Below are 23,415 nucleotides of genomic sequence, written 5' to 3'. Positions count from 1 at the left end.
TTTCATAGAATGGCACCTAAATGAATCAATAGCAACCATGAAAATTAACTTGTAAAGGAATACAATAATTCTAGAATGTCTGTTCACCAAAACAAAAGGCAAACACGTCGTTTTACCAAACTATATCTATAAATATTTTGGAAGAAAATAAACTCACACCTCAATTCATACTAATCCATGTACCAAGCTTCAGTTTTGTGCAAATAAAACTTCTCTAGAAAGTAGCCTCTGAAATCTATAACATTTTCATCTTCAGCCCTCACAGCTGGGGTCAGTAAAATGTGTGCTCATGGGGAACATGCACTGTCTTTGAGTCACCACTGTCAGAGAGAGAGCAGTAGCTCTCAGCACTTGGACAACCATGTGGATCAAATGCACAAAAAAGACAAAGACTGTCTGGTCACTACCTGATCAAACATCCCCAGTCGTGAGCACTCTCCTTACATCTGACAACTGTGGAGAGCTGATATCAGTAGTTGACTCCTACGTAGATGAGATCCAATGGGGCCAAAAAGCTGAGGTTCTGACAGTCAATGGCCATGAGCAAGGGTAGATGTGGGAAATGCAAGACAGGCGAGTTTATCCAGGTGCTCAAAGATGAGGTAGGGAAAGAGAGGTTAATTCATCTATGAGAATGGAACCTAGGTAGAGGGTAGGGGGAAGTTCCGACAAAGACTAACAAGAAATTTCCTCCTTTGTAGATTCAAAGGAAACAGAATAATTCTTCTTTGATTAGAGATACTCATTTGGGATGATTCTGCCTCAATGTGAGGGTTGTTCCTGACCACTGGACCTTTCCAGATCCCTAAGAATCTGGTGCATGCCAATCAAAACAAATCTACTTATCTCTAAGGGGTTTTCTGAGTCTCTCTCCCTCAGTACTAGGAGTCTGGAATTTCTTTATATTTGGACAATCCTAAGGACATTAAGGATGCTTTTTGCTTTGAGTAAATCAACACTCTACACATGAATGCTTTACTAAAGAAAGGAAAACAACTCATTCGCCTCCTGGTCATGTCATTCCTAATAAATTACCCTTTATTAACATCGCAGCAGGATGCAGCCACTTATTTTCTGTTGGACTTCTGAGGGCTCCCATCAACATGGTTGGACACAGAGTCCCTGGGGGTAGCTTCCAAGAGCAGAAAGGAAGAGATGACTTAGAAGTTGCTAAAAGTCAACAAGGCCGAAAGCACAGAGCACAAATGACATTCCACTTTTTAACAGACTAGTACCAACACCAATATACTTAGATACCACTGTTCCCAGGGCTGCCAACCTTCACATATATGAACCATGTACTTATAGAAAAGCAAACTGCACATGAGATGGGCCCTACAATTGCATGGCTTGAAACAGGATCTTGACAAGGCTTCCAGGAGACAGTCTAATTCCCATGACTCCTCTTAAATAAGAGTTCCTTATGTTTCTAAAAACAACTTGACTGAGCTATAATTCACAAATTAAACAATTCTTCCACTGAAGACATACAACTCAATGACTTTCAGTATATTCACAAATACTTCCTTCTAGACACTGTACAGTTACTATTTTCAGGTTTCCATCCTGTCAACCCTGCTGTGTTTGGTCCAAGCAGTGCTGACAAGACCCAGAATTTGATGTGCACAGTTCTGGCCAGAACCTGTTCAGGCTGGTCAAGCAACTTGGCCTGAGGTCCTCAGTCTTCAGGATGTCTGAGTTCCCATCAAGAAACCCATGAAAAATGTGTTATTTAACCACCATGTAAAAGAGCCCAATAAAAAGGAAGAACCATCTGATGTCCAATGTTCACTCACGTTTGTGTTTGGGTAACCGGGAAACCCAAGCAAAAGGAGCCAGAAGACCAACCTCTGCACCTCCATGCCCTGGTCCTCAAGGAAGGAGGTGGGGAGGGAGTGATGCAGAGGGCGTGAGGGGAGGGGTGGGGTAGGGAGGTGATGAGGTGAGGGATTGGGAGGGGGTTGGGGGGAGAGGTTGGATTGAGGGTGGGATTGAGGTGTGGGTGTGGCAGGAAAGGAGCTGTTGGGCACCTGGGAGGGGAAGAAGAAGCAGGCCAGGGAAAGTACTGGGTCAGATCAAGTCCTAGAGGGGAGGGAGGAGAGTTCAGACAGGTCAGTAGGTCAGTAAGTCAGCAGGACACAAGGATCAGGTGAAGCGGACTCTCAGGAGCAGTTAGAGGGGATGAGGGCTTCGTCCTCCTCCAAGCCTTCTCCTGTTTGGCTGCTGCCTTAGCAACCCCGATGCTTTATACTCCCTTTTGACCAATCCCCTGCCTTCACCCCTGGTTCATCACAGTGGACACCGTGTGACCTTACGTTTAGAATGCCCCTCCCCCAACCAGTGCCTCCCCAGGAGCCATCCCAGTAACAGGTCCTCTTTGGAACCTTCACAGACCTTCTGGTTTCTAGTCCTTCCCAACCCAGGTCCCCTGTCCCCCACTTCTGGGCACCCCTCTTTCCTTTCTGACCTCCCAAGGTTTCCCATGGCCATTGGCTGAAAAACATACAAAGCAAAGGATGACTTGTAAGTGAAATGAAAAGAGAATCAAACACACAAGCAGAGTGGGAGGGTTTCACATCCCTCTCAGCAACTCGTACAATAAGCAGACAGAACATCCGTAAGATGCAGACGATCTTAATAGCAAACCACCTTAATCACCCAGATTACCTATATATCTATCTATAACCATGTAACGACTGTTGGGGGCAGGTATGATACGTTTACAGAATTAACCCTATTTATTTTGTCTATACACAAATTTCCATATATTTCAGAGGAATGAAATCATACAGAGCATCTTTCCACAAAGTAATTGTGCTAGAAGTCACTGATAAAAAGCTGACTGGAAATTCCCACATGTTAGGAACCTGAGAGGTACCTTTATAAATAAAAAAATGAGTATAAGAAGAAATCCCAAAAGAAAAGGGTCTATCTTTGAACTGAATGATATCATCATGATAAAATGGCAATAAAATACGTCTCCACCTGCCCTGGGAATTCCACTCTGTGTGACGGATTGTATGGTCTCAAAATCATCCTCGATTAAACAGGCATCATCACAACTGAAACAGTGGTGAACATGTCACTTTTCTGTCACCCTGCTGTCTGTTAGCATGGGTTTTGCGTTATGAACCTCAGTGGGGAAAATCCAAGCTCACTCTCATGATTGATCTCCTGGCATCTCCAGGAAAGTGAGCATTTTAAGAGAGAAAGTTCATTATCTTCTCTCCTGGGGGACCTGGGGACAACACCCAGGGAGCTTGGCAGCACCAAGAGTGACAGGTGGGGAGAGCCAAGCAGGTGGGCAGGGGCCCGGAGACCAAGACAAACCCCACTGGTGATCACCTCTCCTGGGCCCCGTCGCGAGCTACCTAAGGCTCTGTTCTGCGTGTTTACACACAGTGTTTCCCCAACTCATTCAGGCCCATGGCAGCTTAAAATCATTGCTTTAAATCCCACCACATTTTATTATATAAATTTATAGCAAACAGGAAAGATTCCATCACTATTATAGTGGAAAATCAGCGTCTTTTACCGTAAATATAAAGAAAACATAAAAAACAAGAAAAGCAAAAACAAAACAAAACAACAGTGCATATGAAATTCTGTTTAGATGCTGTTGGCTGCCTAAAGAGCCCCAGAGATGTGCCGTCCTGGTTACACAAGGAGAGAGCAGTACAGAAGGGGTGGAAGTCAGACTAGCCCAGAAGTGAACGGGAGAGAGGCCCAGCCTGTAATGGGCTGGGGACTTCCGTGAAAGCTTCCAGGGTCACCCTGACCATAGTTCAAGCAGAGAGGAAGGAAACAAGGAGAAGTGACAGAGGTTGGGGGCCTAGAACAGGTGAGATCATTTCTGAAGCTGAGGAAGCACTTACTCCCCAAACCCACGCCGTGTGAGCCTCCCGTGCAGGGGAGACCTTCATGGCCCCTGGAGGCCAGGCCAGCAGCCTTGGGCTTAAGACTCAGGTGTGCTGCTTTCCAGCTGTGTGACCCTGAGTGAGTTTCCTTCACTAAAATGGGAGTGTCCATGCCTGCGTCCAAAGACTGTCCTCAGGACAAGAAAAAGCCTCGTGTTGAGCCCCTGTGCACATCAGCAGCAGCATCCCCCAGGGGCATCTGTCCTCCCAGAACTGGGGCCTTGAAGGTATGCAGCCATTAAAGGCAATAAGGATGTAACCAAAGGCCCCTCCTCTTGTGGGCCTGTGCTGAGCACTGAACTGTGCAGGCATCATCTCATGGGATCCTGAGGTCAGCACCATCTCTATCCCCATTGCACACATGGGGAATCAGCTTCAGAGTGGTGAGGGAGAGGGCGGTACCAAGGCTGAGCAAAGGGTCAGAGGGGACTTGGGTCTAGGAAGGGATGTTGGGAGAGGGGGAGGCTGAGGCAAGAAGATTCCAGAAGGAGAAGGGGCCAGAGCGAAGCTTTGCCCAGGGCCCAGCTTTGCTTGGGGTCTGCCCTGCTCAGAAGATGAGGTCAAACCAGATGGCCATGGTGACACCCCTTGCTCCTCGACCTGGGACTGATGATCAGTCATTGCTGTTGTGATGATAATATCATCATATAATAGTCCTGACAATTTCATTATTGTTATTGTCATTATTGTGGGAGAGGGTGCAGCCCATTCTGAGGCATGGCAGGGTCCTGGGGAGGCTCGCCTCTCTCCCTCTCTTCTCCTTGAGCTCTGCTAAGCCTCATACAGTACCTCTGCCCTAAGTACACACTGTCAGGATCCCTGTCCCTACCCTGGGCCCCAGTCTCCAGAGCAACTCTACCCTGGTCACTCTCTGGCATCTTAGGACCCAGGCACAGCTGTCCGGAAGGCCCTGGTGTGGGGCAGATGCCCAGCCTTCGGTTTGGAACCAGGAAAATGCCCCCTTACCTGACAGCTTAGGTGGGGCAGGTCATGCCAGGGTCTATTCATCATGTCTGCCTGCAGTGGCCTCCACTGAGTGCCAGGGCTGTCTGTTCGTCTTGTTGGCTGTCTTGTGAGCTGGGGTGGGGTGATGGTCTGGGAGTGTGTGTGTGCCTGTGTGTTTGGTTGTGTAATTCTGCATCATAGACCTAAGAGTCTGAGTTTCTCTGTCTATGAGTATATAGATTATGCACATGAGTTTTCCCTGTGTGTCTATGTATATTTTAAGTGATGTATTTCTAATATATCATTCCACTGTCACCTAGCTGTAGAGTTTCCACTGATAGTGTGATGGGGGTTCCTTTCTAAGTTATTTTCTTCTCCCTGGCTGCCATTAATATTCTTTCTTTGTCATTGACCTTTACTTTTCCTTTTCCCTCCAGCTTTCCTGGGGTATAATTGACAAGGAGGCATTGTATATATTTAAGGTGTACGTCTTGGTGTTTTGATAATATGTATGTTTTGCAAAGATCACCGTGCTCAAGCTAATTAACACATCCTTCACCTCACATGACTATTTGTGTTTCTGTGTGTGTGTGTGTGGTGAGAATACTTGAGATCTCTTTGTAAATTTAAAGTATATAACACATTATTAATTATAGTCACCACACTGTACATTTTCATCCAGAACTTATTCATCTTGTAATGGACAGTTTCTTACTTTTGATCAGTATCTCTTCTTTTTGCTCATCCCCCAGCCTCTGGTAATCACTATTCTACTCTGTGATACTATGAATTCATATTTTTAAAAAATTCTACATAAAAGCAAAATTATGCAATATTTATCTTTCTGTGTCTGTCTTACTTCACTTAGCATAATGTCCTCCAGGTTCGTCCATCTTGTCACAAATGGCAGGATTTCCTTATTTTTTAGGCTGAATAATATCCCGTTGTGCATAAATACCTCACATTTTCTTTATCCATATGGCCATTGATGGACATTTAGGTTGTTCCTGTATCTTGGCTATTGTGAGTAATGCTGCAGTGAACATGGGGTGCAGATATCTCTCTGAGATCCTGATTTCATTTCCTCTGGATATATACCCAGGGTGGCATTCCTGCATCATATGGCAGCCCTGTTTTCAGTTTTCTGAGGAACATCCATACCAGCTGCAGGGCCTGTGGGTGGGGTGGCTGGCAGTGTCTGTGGGCTGGCTTTGAGATCCCACAGTGGTTGCTGTGAAGCCCTCTCCACATCTTTGTTCTTAGCTACCCCCAGAGGATCCAGCCATGCTGATTCCCTCAGCAAGACAGAAATAGGCTTTCAAGCAGTGCCTGGAAAGCCTGTGGAAGTGACGCTCACACTGCTCTCTTCCCCCTGAGAGAAATCGCAGGTGGAGGGGTCTCTCTGAGCTGAGCTGAGCCAGCCTGTGGGAACGGTGACGCAGGTGGAGCTGTTCTTTCTGCCCTTCTCAATGTGGTTGTTTGTTAGATTTTCTGCTCCACTGGCATGCTGAGACCTCACACCTGGCTTCTAGAGCTTTCCTAAAGGTATTTTTGCCCATGAATGGTGGTTAAATTATGGTTTCTGTGGGTGATGAGTGCTGGGCCATCCAATCTCACTGTCTTGCTGACATGCATCGTTGTTGTTTTATTTTGCATTTCTCTCATGGCTAATGATGGTGAGCATCTTCTCCTGTGTTCCTTGTTTACTTGTATAAATATTTCTTTGCAGAATATCTTTTCTGTAGAAATGTCTACTCAAATCCTCTGACCATTTTTTTAAAGATTTTATTTTTCCTTTTTCTCCCCAAAGCCCCCTGGTACATAGTGGTGTATTTTTAGTTGTGGGTCCTTCTAGTTGTGGCATGTGGGATGCTGCCTCAGCATGGCCTGATGAGCGGTACCATATCTGCGCCCAGGATTCGAACCTGGAAACCCTGGGCCGCCGAAGCGGAGTGTGAGAACCCAACCACTCGGCCACGGGGCCGGCCCCTGACCATATTTTTAAATTGGATATTTTTTGGTGTTTTATGTATTCTTTTCTTTTTGTTGAAGTCATATTGGCTTGTAACTTGAGTAAATTTCAGGTGTACATTATTGTATATCAGTTCCCGTATAGACTTTGTTATGTTCACCACCAATAAATTTTATCTGTCACCATACATATGTGCCCTTTTGCCCTCTCTCCACCCTCTTCTCCTATGGTAATGTCATTGACTTTTGACATTTTTAATATAATGTGCCTTGGAGAAGGTCTTTTTATGTTGAGATAATTAGGAGTTGTATTAGCTTCATGTACTTGTATATCCAATTCCTTACGCAGGTTGGGGAAGTTCTCAGCTATTACTTCTTAAATAAGCTCTCTGCTCCTTTCTCCCTCTATTCTGCTTCTAGGATACCCATTGTCCTTGTGTTGCTTTTCCTAATAGAGTTGGATATTTTTCATAAAATTTCTTCATTTTTTAAAACTCTTAGTTCTGTCTCCTCTTCCACTTGAATCATTTCTAAATTTCTATCTTTGACCTCTCTAATTCTCTCTTCCATGTTTTGTGCTCTATTTCCAATGCTTTGTCCTTTATTTTCCATCCCATTGTGGTCTTCATGTCCAGAATTTGTTTGGCTTTTTTTTTAGTTTCAATCTCTTTGGTCAAGTACTCTTTCTGTTCGTTACTTTTATTCCTGAGCTCATTAACTGCCTTTCAGAGTTTTCTTCTAACTTGCTGAGTTTCTTCACTACATCTGTTTTGAATTCTCTGTCAGTTAGATTGCAGTCTTCTGTGGCTTCAAGTTTGGTTTTTGGAGAGCTGTCACCTGCTTTCTGTTCTCCCACGTTACTGTAGTTCTTCACGGCGCTCGATGAGTTGATCCTCTGCTGGCGCATTTGTGATGGCAAACACCGTTCTCACTGGGGTAAGGCTTTTCTTACTTTGATTCTGAGTTGCTTCTGCTTGTATTTGAGAGCCTGCACTTTCCACCCTCCAGTGCCTCTGCCAGAGGCATCATCAGTGCCCTCCTTGTGCTGCTTGTGTCTCCGATGTTTCTGGTGGCTTGCTGCCTCTAATGTTGCTGCAGTTGTGGGTGCTGCCACTGGGGTCACCAGGTTGAGAGCACTTCTGTTGCTTTTGGGGCAGCCTGGAGCTTCTGCTCCCCCACTGGCCCTCCACAGGCTCAGGTGCTGCTGCCACATATACCACCTGTGCTGCTGCTCTGGGGTTAACTGTGGTTGCTGGGAGCACCACTGCCAGATGTGCTGGGTTCATGGGTGTCACTGCTGCTGGCAGGGGCCTAGGGTCTTATATGCAGCCCCCACTGCAAGTAGGGTCAGCGTCATGGGTGCTGCTGTGGCTCCTGAAGCCTCAAGTCACAGGAGTCACATGAGACTGTTAGGAGAGAGGTGGGGCTGAACCATGACAACAATTACTGTTCCTGTAGCCTTCTGGTCCCCGGTACAAGTGCACTTTTAGAAACCTCAGGTCAGACAACCACTGCCCCTACCAGTGGTATCGTTGTTTTGGATTGACACTGCCAGGAAAGGGGGAGGGAGCTCCTCTCCTAGTTCCACTGCCTCCCAGAAGCCTAGTCCACCAGCCTTCAGATGTACAGATGTATGGATCTCTCAGGCACTCTGCTGTGCTCTTAAAGGAGTCCTTTATTGGTCTGAAAGCTCTTCTCTTGGGGAGAAAAGGGAGAGTTTCATGGGAACAAAGCTAAGAAAGGAGTTTCTAACCCAAGACTGCAGAAAATGTCAACATTGAGGGGAGAAATGGGACTGCAAGCAAAGTGTGACGGTGTACACGAAAGGATCAAAAACAAGTTACTGAGGAGCCACAAATCTAAGAGTCTTGGGGAGAGAGGAAGAGCAGTGGGTCCATGTAGCTGGGGAGGGATCCACGGCAATTACCCAAAAGACACACTGTTGTATGTTTCCCATTCTTCTCTGCTAACAGAACCATGGTGAACAAGTGTGTTGACCACTATTCGTAGTGATAAACACAAAGGCAGAGTCACAACTTATAAGGGGTTTGGGTCTAAACTCGGCACCTGAGATGAAAATCCCATGTCATCATACTACTCATTTAAAAAATAATCCTATAATAGCTCATGGATACTATACTATCTCTTGGAAAATCTAATCTAGTCCATCTTTCCTCCAGCATTGAAAATGATTTCAGTCTTTTTGGTTGAACACCCATGGAAGTAATTGCCTTGTGTTTGTTCTGGTTTCCCAACCTTACAGTCAATTCTTCCTAAGGTAAATGCTTGTGAATTGTGACTCTGTGCTCAAGTTCTCTTAAGAGAGGCCAGCCTCATGGCTGAGTGGTTAAGTTTGCATGCTCCACTTTGGTGGCCCAGGGTTTCACCAGTTTGGACCCTGGGCATGGACATGGCACCACTCATCAGGCCATGCTGAGGCGATGTCCCACATGGCACAACAAGGGGGAGCTACAACTACAATATACAACTATGTACTGGGGGGCTTCGGGAAGAAGAAGAAGAAAAGAAAAAAAAAAAAGAAGATTGGCTACAGTTGTTAGCTCAAGTGCCAATCTTCAAGAAAAAGAAAAAGAAAAAACTTCTCTTAAGAAACTTAACCAAGAATCCCTTAGGGGAAATAGGTACATGTATGTGTGTTGCTCAAACTCACCACAAAACCTTTGACTCTTTATGAGCTATTAACAAACTGTGGATATCAGGCAGAGAATTAGAGTTGGAGAAACTGAAATTATTCATTTATTTAATACATGAATTCATAAAAGTGCCTGCTGGATAACATCCAAGACTTCCTAAAGCCCTGGTACCTAGAAGGCAACATAATGCCAATTAAGACAGATGCTGACAGAATTTAAGGAGATTCTATTGGCCTCATGGTCATACCTTGAGAGCCAGGAAATGTCCCCAAGTCACCCAGATCTGCAAAGAAAGGAGCTTTCACAGTGAGTTTATAAAATCTAATATTACAATCTGCGCCAAGTCCCTGGTCTCCAATTTCACCTCCCTCACAACACAATGCCAGAACCACCCACATCATTATGATGGGGAAACTGAGCTAAGACGGGACCTGAGGCACCTGGAGGGCTGAAATTGGGTCAGAGGCCTACAGGCAGGTGTTTAACAGATCTTGTGTTCTAATGCAAATATCAGAAGATATAAGCAATCAAGGAGATCCAAACACAGATTTAGGACCCTGCAGAATCAACTTGCCTTAAAGACGTCAGTCAAAGAGTGCAGAAATTGAGAGCAGGTTTGAAGGTCTCTGTCTAATGTCATTTCCAATTCTGTGTTCATTGAACGTCTCCATACAGTAAGGGTGATATCTGATCTCTACTCTGTGTTAGTCACTAGATCAGGAGAAAGGAAGGGTTCAAAGATGAGTCAGGTGTGAACTTTACCCTCAAGAAGTCCACAGGCTAGTCAGAGAGCCATGACAAGCATATGAATAAGTAATTCATGGCAGAAAGTTTGTGGTTCTTTAGGAGAAAGCATTAGGAGACTCAGAGGACAGAGCAATCATTTCCAAAAGAGACCGGCATATAAAGCATTGGAGGTGAACTCTGTATGTGGGATTTGATTATGTGGAGGTGAGCGTGGAAAGAGCACTCAGAGCAAAGGAAACAGCGTAGACCAACCCAAAGGCTGGAAGAGAAAAAGCAAGAGGATGTATAGAGCACAGGGCCAGTTTGGCTGAAGTGTAAGGTGTGGAAAGAAAAGAAATAAGAGGTGAGGGTGAAGTCACATGGACTGGATTATAAGAAAAGAGTATAACCCTTACCTTATCATGACAGCACTGGGGAGCCGTTGGAGGGTTGTTTTTAACCAGGAAAATGTGATCATCGGAACTGAGTTCTAGAACACGAGATGATTAAACCAGGAGGCAGGGGCTGTGGCAGTTTAGCTCATATCAGCTGGGATAACAGCCCTGCACATTTCCAAGCCCTCCTGCTCTGCCATCTAAACCTTGAGAATTCCCTGGTACCACTACTTTACTTGGAGCTCTGACTCCAAAGAATTATTTGCCCCCAGCACAAGAGCAAGGAAAGGGTTGAGTACTGAGGTGGCTCTGGCATTAAACGGATATAACCGTTCAAACCTCAATTCTGCCAGTGCCTAGTGTGACCTTAGGCAAGTCATTTCACCTCATGATACTTCAGTGTCCTCATTTGTGAAATGGGATAATGCTGTATTTTGTGACTCTAAGATGAACAGTTTTTTACATTTCATTTTAACATCAGGAAGTGCCTTACAAACAAAGCATGCTCAAGTTTAAGTAGCACTGTTTTGCATTTTCTTGATGAGTCACAGAATAATAATGGTGGAACTTCTCATTGATGGCATCTTAGATTTAATAAATACAGTAACATCTACCTCCGAAGGTTGCGAGACTTAAAAATTGGCAACAGATATTAGCTCAGGTGGCAATCTTTATTTATTTATTTTTCTGGTTTTCTCCCCAAATCCTCCCAGTATGTAGTTGTATTCTTTAGTTGTGGGTCCTTCTAGTTGTGGCATGTGGGATGCTGCCTCAGCATGGCCTAATGAGTGGTGCCATGTCCGTGCCCAGCATGCGAACTGACAAAACCCTGGGCCAGCAAAGCGGAGCACATGAACTTAACCCCCAGGCCACCGGGCCGGCCTCTGGGTTGTGAGATTTAAAGGAGCTATTGTACATAGCATGCTTAGCTCAGTGCCTGACCTGAGGCTGGAGGTTAATAACAGTAGCCACCCTAACACGGGGAGGAGGCAGTAGGACACAGTGCTTCAGAGCCCACTGGCTAGATCGAGGTTCCAATTCCAAGGCTGCACTCATCGCCTTGGACCAGCTGTTTCATGTCTATGAGACAGTTCCCTCGTCTATCAAAACGCCAATCCTATAGTGTTTTTGTAAGAATTAAATTAGGTATAATTTGAGGTAAAATTTAGCAACATCATACCTTCCCTTTTACCCAGCAGTCCATTTCCAGGAATGTATCCCACAGATCCATTGCCGTACATGCAAGCTGTCATCACCACAAGGATAGGTGTTGCACCCTAATTTGTAATAGCAACAAGGTTGGGTTTGGGGGGTGGTTAAACAAATAATGGTACATCTATCCAATGAAATATTATGCCACTATTTTAAAAATATAGCACTTAAAATATATGTTTGATACGGAAAGATCTTCAGCATGCACTGTGCAGGAGAACAAGCAGTGCAGAACATTGTGGAGAGTGTGCTGTTTGTATAGAAGGAAGTATTCAATAAGTTGACGTGTGTAAAGCAGTGAACACAGTACCACATATACAGCGTAAGAGCCTGAATATACAAATGGACAATGGCCAGATCACATATTAAAACAGAACTCTGACCCACAGTCTGCAGCAACCGGCCCAGGAAACCAACTCATTATCTACAGACTAGCCCAGGAAGCCAGCCTGCTATCTCCAAATCAGACTTGAAGGGAGTCAGACCACTATCTCCAGCAACCAGCCCAGGAAGCCAAACAATAACCCCTGCAGCAATCAGCCCCAAATGGCCAGGGATTAATTAATAACTGACAGCTTCCCTAATTTTTGTCCCGCTTCTAACATAGGACCAGCCAGTGACAGCCAAATGTGCACCCCTAACCAATCACATAGGACGTCCACCTCTAGTTAGCCCACCTACAGCTTCCCCGTGCCAACAGCCTCCACTCAGGGGGCATCTAGACCCTTCCCTTCTCTCCACTATAAAGCTTTACAGTCCTCTGCCTGCCTGGATCTCTGCCAAACTGCAAATGATGGGGGCCGACTCCCTTGCTATAGCAAACTCTGAGAAAATAGCCTTTGCTTGTTCTCATTTGAATCGTCTTTATTTCCACAGGTTAGTGCTTAATAACTAGCGACTCTTCTTGTTGTTGCTAGTACCAATGCAAGAGAATTCAGATGTTTTTCCTGTTTCTCTTTAGACAGTGGATGGACTTTCAGCCAGCAGATGTCTTGTGGTGTTTGGGTGATACTCTTGGTGAAAATTTGTCTTTGAGCAGTGTCTGGGGAACTTGGCTTTAAGGAGCTGTGTGTTTCTGGATCACAACCAAACCTTCTGCCCTGAGTCTCTTCTAAACGTTAGACCAGTTCCCTGTGAGGGCCGGGGCAAAGGCCAGAAAGGAAACATTAGCAATGGCCCAGCGACTCATGCCCAACATGAGGTGAATCAAGAATTAAATTTGAAATGTGATCCTGACCCGAAGATGTTCTCCCTCCTTCTGAGAACAATGTCCTCTCACTTCTCTAGGCTCTTTGGAATCAGGAGGAGCTGGCTGCTTCAGCTGAATCGCTGAAAATGAAACTTTTAACAGACAATAATGATAATGAAGATGATAATATTAATATCCACTATCTTCTATTCACCAGGTACTGGCTCCTAACATGCGTTATTTCATTCATCTCCCCAACAGCACTGTGAGGTAGAAACTGGGGAAACTGAGGCTCAGAGAGGTTAACCAGCTAGCCTAAGGAATCAGAGCTGGAACCAGAAATAAAACTGGGCCTATTGGATTCCATCACACAATCTCTAAACTGCTGTGTTAATCTCTAAACTACCTTCACAAATCAAAATTTTCCTGACAACATCCAGGATTATTATTCAAAACAATAAATCTAAGCAAAGGGCTTCAGGGATCCAGAAGTAAAGGTCAAGCTGTGTATCCATTCAGTTACTGGGTGATTAACATGGTAGCTCCTAGATTCAGATAGGAACAGCTAAATCCTCTTCCAAGGCTCATTAAGATAAAGGACTTGCTCCCGCTGAGTCTTGAAGCTAGTGATCCTCTCCCCTGGACATTCCCCAACTGTCTCAATGTCTTTCTCATTTTCAAACACAGATTTTGTTTTTCCTTTCTTGGTGGCGCAGGCCCTGTCCGGGTTTCTCACCATCATTGCCCTACCGAGAAACCCAGGGACATACCAGGAACTGCTTCCACACAAGTGTTTTGCCAGGTAAGAGAGGATCTTCTCAGAGAGTCCACTTCCACTCATGGGGCCACAAATGAGACTAGGAACGCTCGATTTATTGAAATAATCCAATTCTACCCTTCATTAAAGCATCTGTCTTCTTGCAATTTATGACAATAACTCTACTAGGTTGTGGGATGTTTTTTTTGCCCGTGACACTTCTGAATCCATATCTTCTGGCTCCAAAGGAGTTAGGAATATAAAACAATTGTAGTTAAAAGGTTGGATGTGTTTAATTAATTTGTAATCATAACTCCCTTTAAAAATATAAACATTAAAGAAAAATATATTACATGTAAAAAAAGGTGAACATTAAAGAAAAAGACCACCTCCCCTACTGGATATAGATCCTTCTAGACCTTTTAAAAATAAATGTATATCTAAACCTATATCTATCTATCCCCGTAGAAATACATTCTAATATTGGGGGGTGGATTACGTAGAAGGTATCATTCTGTATGTCATGGTGAAGCTTGCATTTTCCACTCCACACTGTACCTTAGAGCTTTATTCATGACAGTATGTGATTGTACATCTTATTCTTTTAAATTATTGCATAATGTCCCTTAGTATGGAACTATCAAAGTGCCTATCAAAAGATACTTGGATTTTTTCCAAGCTGCTAAAAAGAGCATCTTTGCATATACCCTGGAATTCTTTAGGATACCTGCAAAGTGGAATTGTTTATCATCATCAATGAAGATTAGGGAGAAATCACAGGCCCAAAGCATTGTATCAGGCCTCAGAGTTTGCTAAATAATCACTTCACTCTAAATTTCACTGTAGCTATGTGGACAAGGACACATATTCTACAGAAGGAAGCGTTCGTGGTAGGAAATGATATTAGCATATTACATTATAATTACGTGAAGAAAGCACATGACCTAATTCATTGGCATTTTATGGAGCAGCAAAAAATGTGTTATGTTAAATATGGCATATCTTCATTCACCAACACGCTATCATCTCATGAAATGTCTGGATTATTTCTTACACTCTTAAAAGAAAAGCATTTAAAAATTTCAAAATAGTCAACTCTCACTTGTGCCCTGAAATTAATGGTAATACAAAGGCAAAGACATAATGATGATTTTGGAATTAATTTAGAAACAGTTCTCCAACTTTGATCTTTCTTACTCTCAGGAACTGAATGGGTAGTCAGATATTATCTAACACAGGTGAGCTACCAGGTAACCACTAATTGACACTCTTATGTTCAAAATACACAGGGTCACTCTGCCTCTATCTGAGACCACAAAGAGTTTTGTTCCAGTCTTCTTCCCACATTTGATTCTTCCACCGTCACCAAAATCAAATACTCATAAAATGAATTATGGGTTTATAAAAGGTGTTCACTACTATCCTATCTATGCCTGGGGCCCTGTGGAAACTTCTCATAATATCCAGAGATTTTGAATCCAGTTTGTAAAATAAGCAGCTTTCTTTTTATCCTCAGAGTTCAGAAAAGTAGATTCTGCTTTATATTACCATTTCTGACACATCCTTCACACAGCTCAGGCTTTGGAGAAGTAAAGGAAACTCAGAAGGGTTTCTTCAGAAGGCTGGCTTCCTTCCATCAGTTAGGACTATCATTTGATTGACTCACGTTTAACACTAATTCCTCTTCTCGAGAAGAGTAAGTGTCTTCTGGGAAGTCTATCCAAACGGGATGTCTGAATAGATTATCTATTAGAATGGTAATAAGAACATCAACTACTACTTAATGAGTGCCTTGTATATTTGACAATATCTGCATCATTTCCCCAAGATTCTTCCTTACAACAGACCTACTACTGGTAGAAATATTCACCAAGTGCAAGAACAATTTTTGATCGCTTTTGCTATGGATTCAAGAGTCTGAAGCATTGTGTGGCTGCAGGAAGATTCATCAGCCCTGAGGAGATGGATGACTGGAAACATCACTAAGTAGGACATCTCTGAAGGCTATGGGCAGGCCAAAACTGTAGGGCGATGCTGATTTGCCATTCAGCCAGATGACCAAACTTGTCCATCCACTACATAAACGCACCATCAAAGCACAAGGCACACACTAGACATGCAACTAGCTGGATCTTAAACATGGGAAGAGAAACTGACTTAAACTAAAGGGATCCCTCTTCCATCATAAGACAAAGGATTCTGGGGTACAGACAAATGTAAGCTTGTAGATTCCATAGTAGGAAGTTCAGCTAGTTTCCACCTGATGAATCCTATTTTCTCTGTGAAATAGGACTCAGTATCCCCCGATGAGATAGGGAAAAAATGTGCTGTAGAAGTATGAGTGGACAATGTTTAAAATTATCATTGCTGCAAATGGAAGAGAGAGCAGATGCCAGAAATGCAGCAGAAATGGGTGATAAGGACACATTTGAGGTTGGTGATCATCCATCTTCAAAGTCACTCTCTATGTGATTGTGTGATTTCCGCCAACTCACTCTAAAATGTTGGAGAAATATTCTCTAATATTTGAGAAAATCACCCTTAAATATTGCAGAAAATCACAAGTACAAGGGGAGAGTAGGAATGACCCAGGATTAAGGGTTTTCCAAGAAGGCACAATAAAAGGGCAGTGGGCAAGGGATCTTGGGAAGTTGGCAAGAAAATGGTTAAAGTAAAGGACTAAGAATACAAGCTGATTAGGCAAGGAAGAGAATTTAAGAAAAAGGCAGATCAATGGTGAGAAGACAAGGTACTGAAAGCGTTAGTAGAGCTGGAGGGACTGAAGGTAATTGTTGTAATCTGCTTGGGCTGCCATAAGAGTACCAAAGATTGAATGGCTTACACAAGTGATATTTATTTCTCGCAATTCTAGAGGAGGCAAGTCTAAGATCAGGGTGCCGGCATAGTTGGGTTCTGGTGAGAGCTCTCTCCCTGGCTTGCAGACATCTGCTTTCTGTGCCCTCACATGGTGGAGAGAAAGAGAGACCAAGTTCTCTAGTGTCTCCTCTTATACCAATACTAATACCATTGTGAGGGCCCCACCCTAATGACCTCATCTAAACCTAATTACCTCCAAAAGTTTCCACCTCCAAATACCACCATATTTGGGGTTAGGGCTCCAATATACAAGTTTTAGGGAGACCAATTAAGTCCATAGCAGTAGTAATCAAAACATGAGATGCATGGACTTAAGATTTCAGAGGTGAAACATTTACAGGTGATGGCAAAGTCAAAGGCATTGCCAAGGGGGTTAAAGTGTCATGAAACTCCCTGATGGTAAAAGTCAAAGAAGGAAGAGACTAGAGTGTAGGATTAGTCATCCATATAGATGTAGGAGTCACTCAGGATAATGGTGGGACATGGAGTCAAAGGAAAGATCATGAACTTTATGCTAAAGGCTTTAATGGACAAGGAATGACTGGGAGGTTGGCAAATTACAACAACCAGGAGTGTCAGAGGATGGTTAAGGTAAATGGCGTGAGTCTCAAAGAGAGAGAGGGATTGTAGATAGGGTGAGAGGGGTAATGGTCAGGAGGTCGTACTGGAAGCTCGAATGGTGCCAAACCCAAGGATCATGGAAGAATCAACAGCCTCCACTTAAAAGGGGGAAATAGTAATCTATTCTCATGAAGAGCCAGATCTCATAAAGCAAACAATGAAAAGAACATTCAGTGAAGAGGATGTAGAAAATGTGAAAGTAGAAGAGTTTGTTAACCACTCAACTGATGTTCAATCTAGAGGGTACCATGCAAAGATTTGGAGGGAGAGTAAGGGGCAGGGAACAAAAAGTCCCATTCCTGTGCAACATGAGGTTGAGATAGAAAGAAAAGAGAATTAAGCAGAGGGGTTCATATAATGGATATACTTCAGATAATGTGAATGTGAGACGGGGCACATTTGTCTGGCTGCGAAAGATTTACAAGAATTCATCTCGTTGTTCTTCTGGTGGATAGAAGCAATAGAAAATAGAGAGATGCTGTCTGAATTAATTGCATTCACTGCTAGATGGTCCATAAAACAGGATACCTGAGAAGCCAGAGCGCACAAGATACTCTTTGAAAGAATTTAACATCCAATAGTTTTTAATAAAACATTGAGAGCCTGGCCAATGGCCGAGTGGTCAAAGTTCAGCATGCTCTGCTGCAGCAGCCTGGGTTCACAGGTTCAGATCCAGGTACGGACCTACTTAATTCACCAGCCACACTGTGGAGGTGTCCTACATACAAAAAAATAGAGGAAAATTAGTACATATGTTAGCTCAGGGCTAATCTTCCTCAAGCCAAAAAAGAGGAGGATTGGCAGTGGATGTTAGCTCAGGGTGAATCTTCCTCAGCAAAAAAATAAAGATAAAATAAAAAACATTGAAGTAGTCAACATGGAAAAAATATGGGTGTTGTTGGAATGTCTTACATTTGTTTTATATATTACTATTGTTTTTATGAATTACATTAAGAAAGGAATTCCATAATCTTTGTAACACCAAAGCCTTATTATAGGGTTTAGTTCCACCCTTATACATCCAAAGGCATTCTGTGGTGAGTGGAACACCCCAGCCTATCTTTAAGGAGACAAAGGCAGTCTCGATTGACTGCCCAGGCTCTGGAGAAAGGCTTATAGTCTGAGGACCCTGGTGGAACCATGTGGTTCCATGTGGCTCAGGAAATGCTCTCATTTAGAAAGTTAAAGAAAACTCAGAAGACAGGGTTCAAATCTTCAAGACCTCATAGCCAAGTTCACACAGTGGTAGGTGGGTTACGATTCAAAACTATGAAAAAGGGAACTTGAGAAGTGGCCCAATTCCATCTCAGACTCTGTCTATACCATACCCATAGATCCAGTTAATTAAGTCCAAACACTTGACATGTTCATCATCTTCGACTGATTGCACTGTCTTTCTCTCCGCTGATCTCATGTTGTGAAAAATTCTGCCTAGTGAGATACTGCATGTCACAGGAAGTATTAATTTTGGCTTTATCTTTCTTTTTATGAAAGACAGATATGACTGACACTCAGAACTTCTGAAATGAGCAAAGTCGACACATTGAGTTGATATGATTCCAGCGATAGCTAACAAACTTTCTATTTTCAGTTAGCCATGCAGCCTGCAAAGGAGAAAATGTACACCTTCCATTCAATTGCAAAATACCAGCAGCAGCTAAAGAACCTCGTGTTAACCAGCATTATTTGGGATACATGTAACAGAAATTAGCCTGAGCAAAAGAGGGAAATGAAAGATCCATTCTCCTGGGCAGACCATCAGAGTGGCTTATAACAGATTGAAGGAGTCATAATTCTGGCACAAAAAGCAGAACTGAATAACATCAGACCACTCTTTCTCTCTCTCCTTCTTGCTCTCAATCTCTCTTTCTGCTTTTCTCTGTAAGTAGTTTCCTGAAGGGTTTTGTCCAAAAAGCAGGTAAAATGGCCACTAGCAACCCTAGACACATCTCTTCAGTTCAAAGTCTAAATAGCCTTACTTTTCCACCTCCACTTTGGAAAATTCTTAGAAAGGACTCTGATTGGCCAGGCTTCTGTCATATGCTTGTCCCTGAGACTGTGTCTTAAGAGGTTCAGCCTGGGATATTTGTTCATTCCAGGGGGGAGGGTTGAAGAACCAAGATTGCCAGTCTCGCTGGGATTACATGGAGACGAGGAGGAATTCTTAAAGGAACCAGAAAATAAGAGATGGGAAGGTCTTTAAGGTAGAAATAAGCTATAGTTGCTACAGTCCACTACAGGGGGATCCCTAGGGCCATCTTTGAAAATATTGAAGAGTCTAGGGGGCCCCAAGTGGATAGTATCAGGTAAATACGACTCAATATCAACCAAAAATATTAAGTGTTTTTTATGTGCAAGATGCGGCAATAGGTGCTGGGGACATAACTATGAACAAGATAGGATCCCTGCTCTCACAGACTGCAATCAAGGAAATAGGCAATTGTAATATAGTGGGGAAAGTGTGATAAAGTAGAAACACAGGTTACACTGGGAGTGCATAGAAGGGACTCCTAAGTAAGCCTGGGGAATCAGAGACAGCTTCTTGGGATGGGAAGGAGAAGTGGATGGAGAAAGTGGTCGGGGTAGAAAACCAACAAGTGCAAAATCTTGGAGCACCAAAATTGCAAAATAAAGTGAACAGGATCAGTCCTTACTCTAGTGAGTATATTACATCTGTCTCAGAAGTCACTTGTGGGCTTTCATGTCCCTTTGAGTTTGAACCTTGAAATCCAAAAAACCTGTTAAAATGTAGGGCCCTGTCTGATTTGTGTGAATTCTGACCTTACTTCCATGATTCCCTCTCTCTTTTCCTACATCTGTGAGTGCTAACTCCATTTGTCCCTTGCCATTTTCCAAAATACACCAATCACATGTGTGAATTCACAAAAGAATTAGCGTTGGTGTAGCCTGGGGAACTATGGAGAGGAATCCCATCATGCGCTGCCTGCCTCCTGTCATCTTGCTGATCATTCCACTTGCATTTCAGAAGTCTGAGCTCCTAAACTTTCCCACAATATTCAGCACTCCAGGAAATGTAGTCCAAGCCCTTCCCTCAGAATATTTCTCTCATAGGAACGAGGCTCTCCAGCTAATAAGTCCATCTTCCCTGGTTCCTGTAAAATTCTGGTGTATAAAAAATTCTCTATCTCATTATACCCATGACTCACTCATGCAAGATTCAATTCTCATGTCCTCTAAGGAAGATATCTGTGCTCCCTTTGGGAGTCCCACATGCTGTGCTGAAGTATCTCTCAGCATCCTGAAACAATTACCTATTTTTGAAACACTTATTATAGAAAAATCTCAAAGATATATAAAAATGATGAATTCCCATGTATCCATTGCCCAATTTCAGTCATTGTTACTTTATGGCTAATCTTGTTTCGTCATTATGCCTAACCAATTCCAGAAACCATATTTTATCCATAAACAATTTCAGTATATACCTCTAAAAGATAATGACTTTTTAAAAACATTCTGTTATTATATCTAAAAGTTAACAATTCCCTCTTATCATCAAATATCCACTGTTCATTTTCATCCATCAAACAAGTCATGAATGTTCTCTCGTTTACCATTTGTTTGAATCAGGTTCACACGTTTTGATTAGGTGATAAATCTTTTATGTATCTTTTTAATCTATGGATTCCTTCATTTCCTCCTTTTTTATTGCTGCAATTTGTTACTTGAAGAAACTGAGTCATTGGTCCTTTTTAATAGTTCACAGCCTGGAATTTGCTAATTGCATCCCTATGGTGTTTAACATGTTCCCCTGTCCTCTGTATTTGCTGAAAAGTGGTAGATAGATCTAGAGGTTAATCAGATTCCTGCCTGATTGTTTCTTTTTTTCAAGAGTATTTCTTAGGTCATATGGTGTTCTTTCATCAGGAGGCACATTAACGTTTAGTTATCTCTTTTTTCATGATGACAGCAGCCATTGGTGATCAAGGACTAGATCCATTAATTCACTGCTTTTTCAAAGGCAAAAAACTTTTCCACATTTCTTTAAACATGGGCTGTCCTGTGCCACTTCTAAAAGAACATAATTGAAGCCTGGTTCTCTACAGAAACCATTGCCACTTTATATTGTCCAGGTAAGAGATCATAAGTAATGATTAGGAAAGCATTGTTAATTGAGCTATTACTGAGTGCCAGGCACTGTCCTTACCACTTAGCAACATTATTCCATTTGCTCGTGGCAGCAATGCTAGCATGAGGGTACTGTTATTATCCCCATTTAACAGATGAGAAAATGGAGGCATAGGGAGGTTGGGTAGTTTTTCCAAGATTATCCAGCTAATAAGTGTCAACGTCTACTTTCAAGCCCAAGAAGTCTAACTCCAGAAGCCATACTTCTAACCACAGTGTAAAATAACATATATTTTTTAATGCCACTATTTGGCCAAATAGCAATGATATGTCTCTTCTTAACATTTATTCTGAAATGTTACCCAAAGTCTGGAGAGTGAAAATCACTGAGCTAAGGGCTGGTATTATAAAAATGAATAAGACAAAGTCTTTACCCTTTGAGGACCTGAAACTACCCTAGGGGAGACAAGATAAATGGACAAACAATTTTAATGCAATCGCAAACGTCCTAGATAATTTTATAAAGGAGTTCAGAAGAAAAAGAAATTCCTTTCAGCTAGAAGACCAGAGAAGAATCCTAAAAGAAAGTAGTACAAACATTCAAATTCACACTGCAAACGAACCACCCTGGGGGACTACACTTTTGTTTTAACAGTATTGTTTCTGCTCTAAAATATTTTAGGGGTGAATTTAGAGGCGTGACATCAACATCATGGCAGCGTGAGCTTTCCCAGTAATCTCTCCCTTCCACCATACAACAAAAAAGACATTCATACGCCAACAGAGGACATCCAAACACCATACAAAAGCTGTCTGAGTGACCCATGCAGCCATACGATGGAGGGCAGAGAGGCTGGAGCCCCCCTTCGAGGAGGTGGAATGGGGTAAGAGAAAACTTCTCTCCCTACCCAAAAAACTGCCATCTGGGGCCACAGACAGCCTCCTAGAGGGAAGGAAAGGGGGAGGGGAGGTTCATTTGAGGGAACGTCAAAGATCCCTGAGGGCCCTCACAGCCTAGAGGGAAGCCCTCTATTGAGGTGAAAGCTATCTTGGGGGTTGACCTGATCAAACCAACATCCCAGGAGAGGAGATAGTGAGAGCAGAGTGAGAAAACCCCGAGAGCACACAGAAGAAAGCGGCCCTCTCCCTCACCCACCCAGCACTGGCTCCAGTGCCTGGGATCTCAGCAGAATTCAAAAGGCTCAGAGTACATGGCTCTTGACCTCCATCCAGTGGCAATAGGCAGTAACTGTGACCAAATAATACCACTATGCGCAAAAACAGAACCACACCCTCTAGCAGTATCAGAAATTGTATTAAATCTCCAGACCAGAAAGAAAATGACAAATACCCATAAATCAGTCCTGAGGACACAGAAATATGTAATCTAAATGCCAGAGAATTCAAAATAGGTATCATCAAAAAAACTCAACAAATTAAAAGAGAATGTAGAGAAACAATTCAATGAGTTCAGGAGCTACATCACAAAAGAGACTGAAACTATAAAGAAGAACACAATGGAAGAGATAAAACAAAATATGGATCCCCTGAATGCTTGAGTGCACATCACAGTGGAGCGAATCAGCATAATCAAGGATAGACATGTTGAAATGATCCAGATAGAGGAGGAGAGAGAACTAAGACTAAAAAGAAATGAAGAAAGTCTCTGAGAGCTACCTGACTTAATTAGGAAATGCAACATAAGAATTATAGGTATTCCAGATAAGAGAAAGAGAAGGGAGGGGAGCAGAAAGCTTGTTCAAAGAAACAATAGCAGAGAACTTCAAAAAGTTAGGGAAGGAGATGGAAATCTATGTGGAAGACACTATCAGATCTCCTAAATAAGTCAATGTAAAAAGATGTACCACAAGGCATATAGTAGTGGAAGTGGCAAAAGTGAATGACAAAGAAAAAAATTCTAAGGGCAGAAAGGCAGAAGAAAATAACCTACAAAGGACCCCTATCAGGCTTTCAGCAGATTTCTCTGCAAAATCCTTACAATCTAGAAGATACTGGAATGACATATTCAAATCTTTGAAGGACAAAAACTTTCAACCAAGAA

Source organism: Equus asinus, chromosome 14, assembly GCF_041296235.1.
Source record: "Equus asinus isolate D_3611 breed Donkey chromosome 14, EquAss-T2T_v2, whole genome shotgun sequence".
In the NCBI taxonomy this organism is placed as follows: Eukaryota; Metazoa; Chordata; class Mammalia; order Perissodactyla; family Equidae; genus Equus; species Equus asinus.
Note: the sequence above shows the minus strand (reverse complement) of the source record.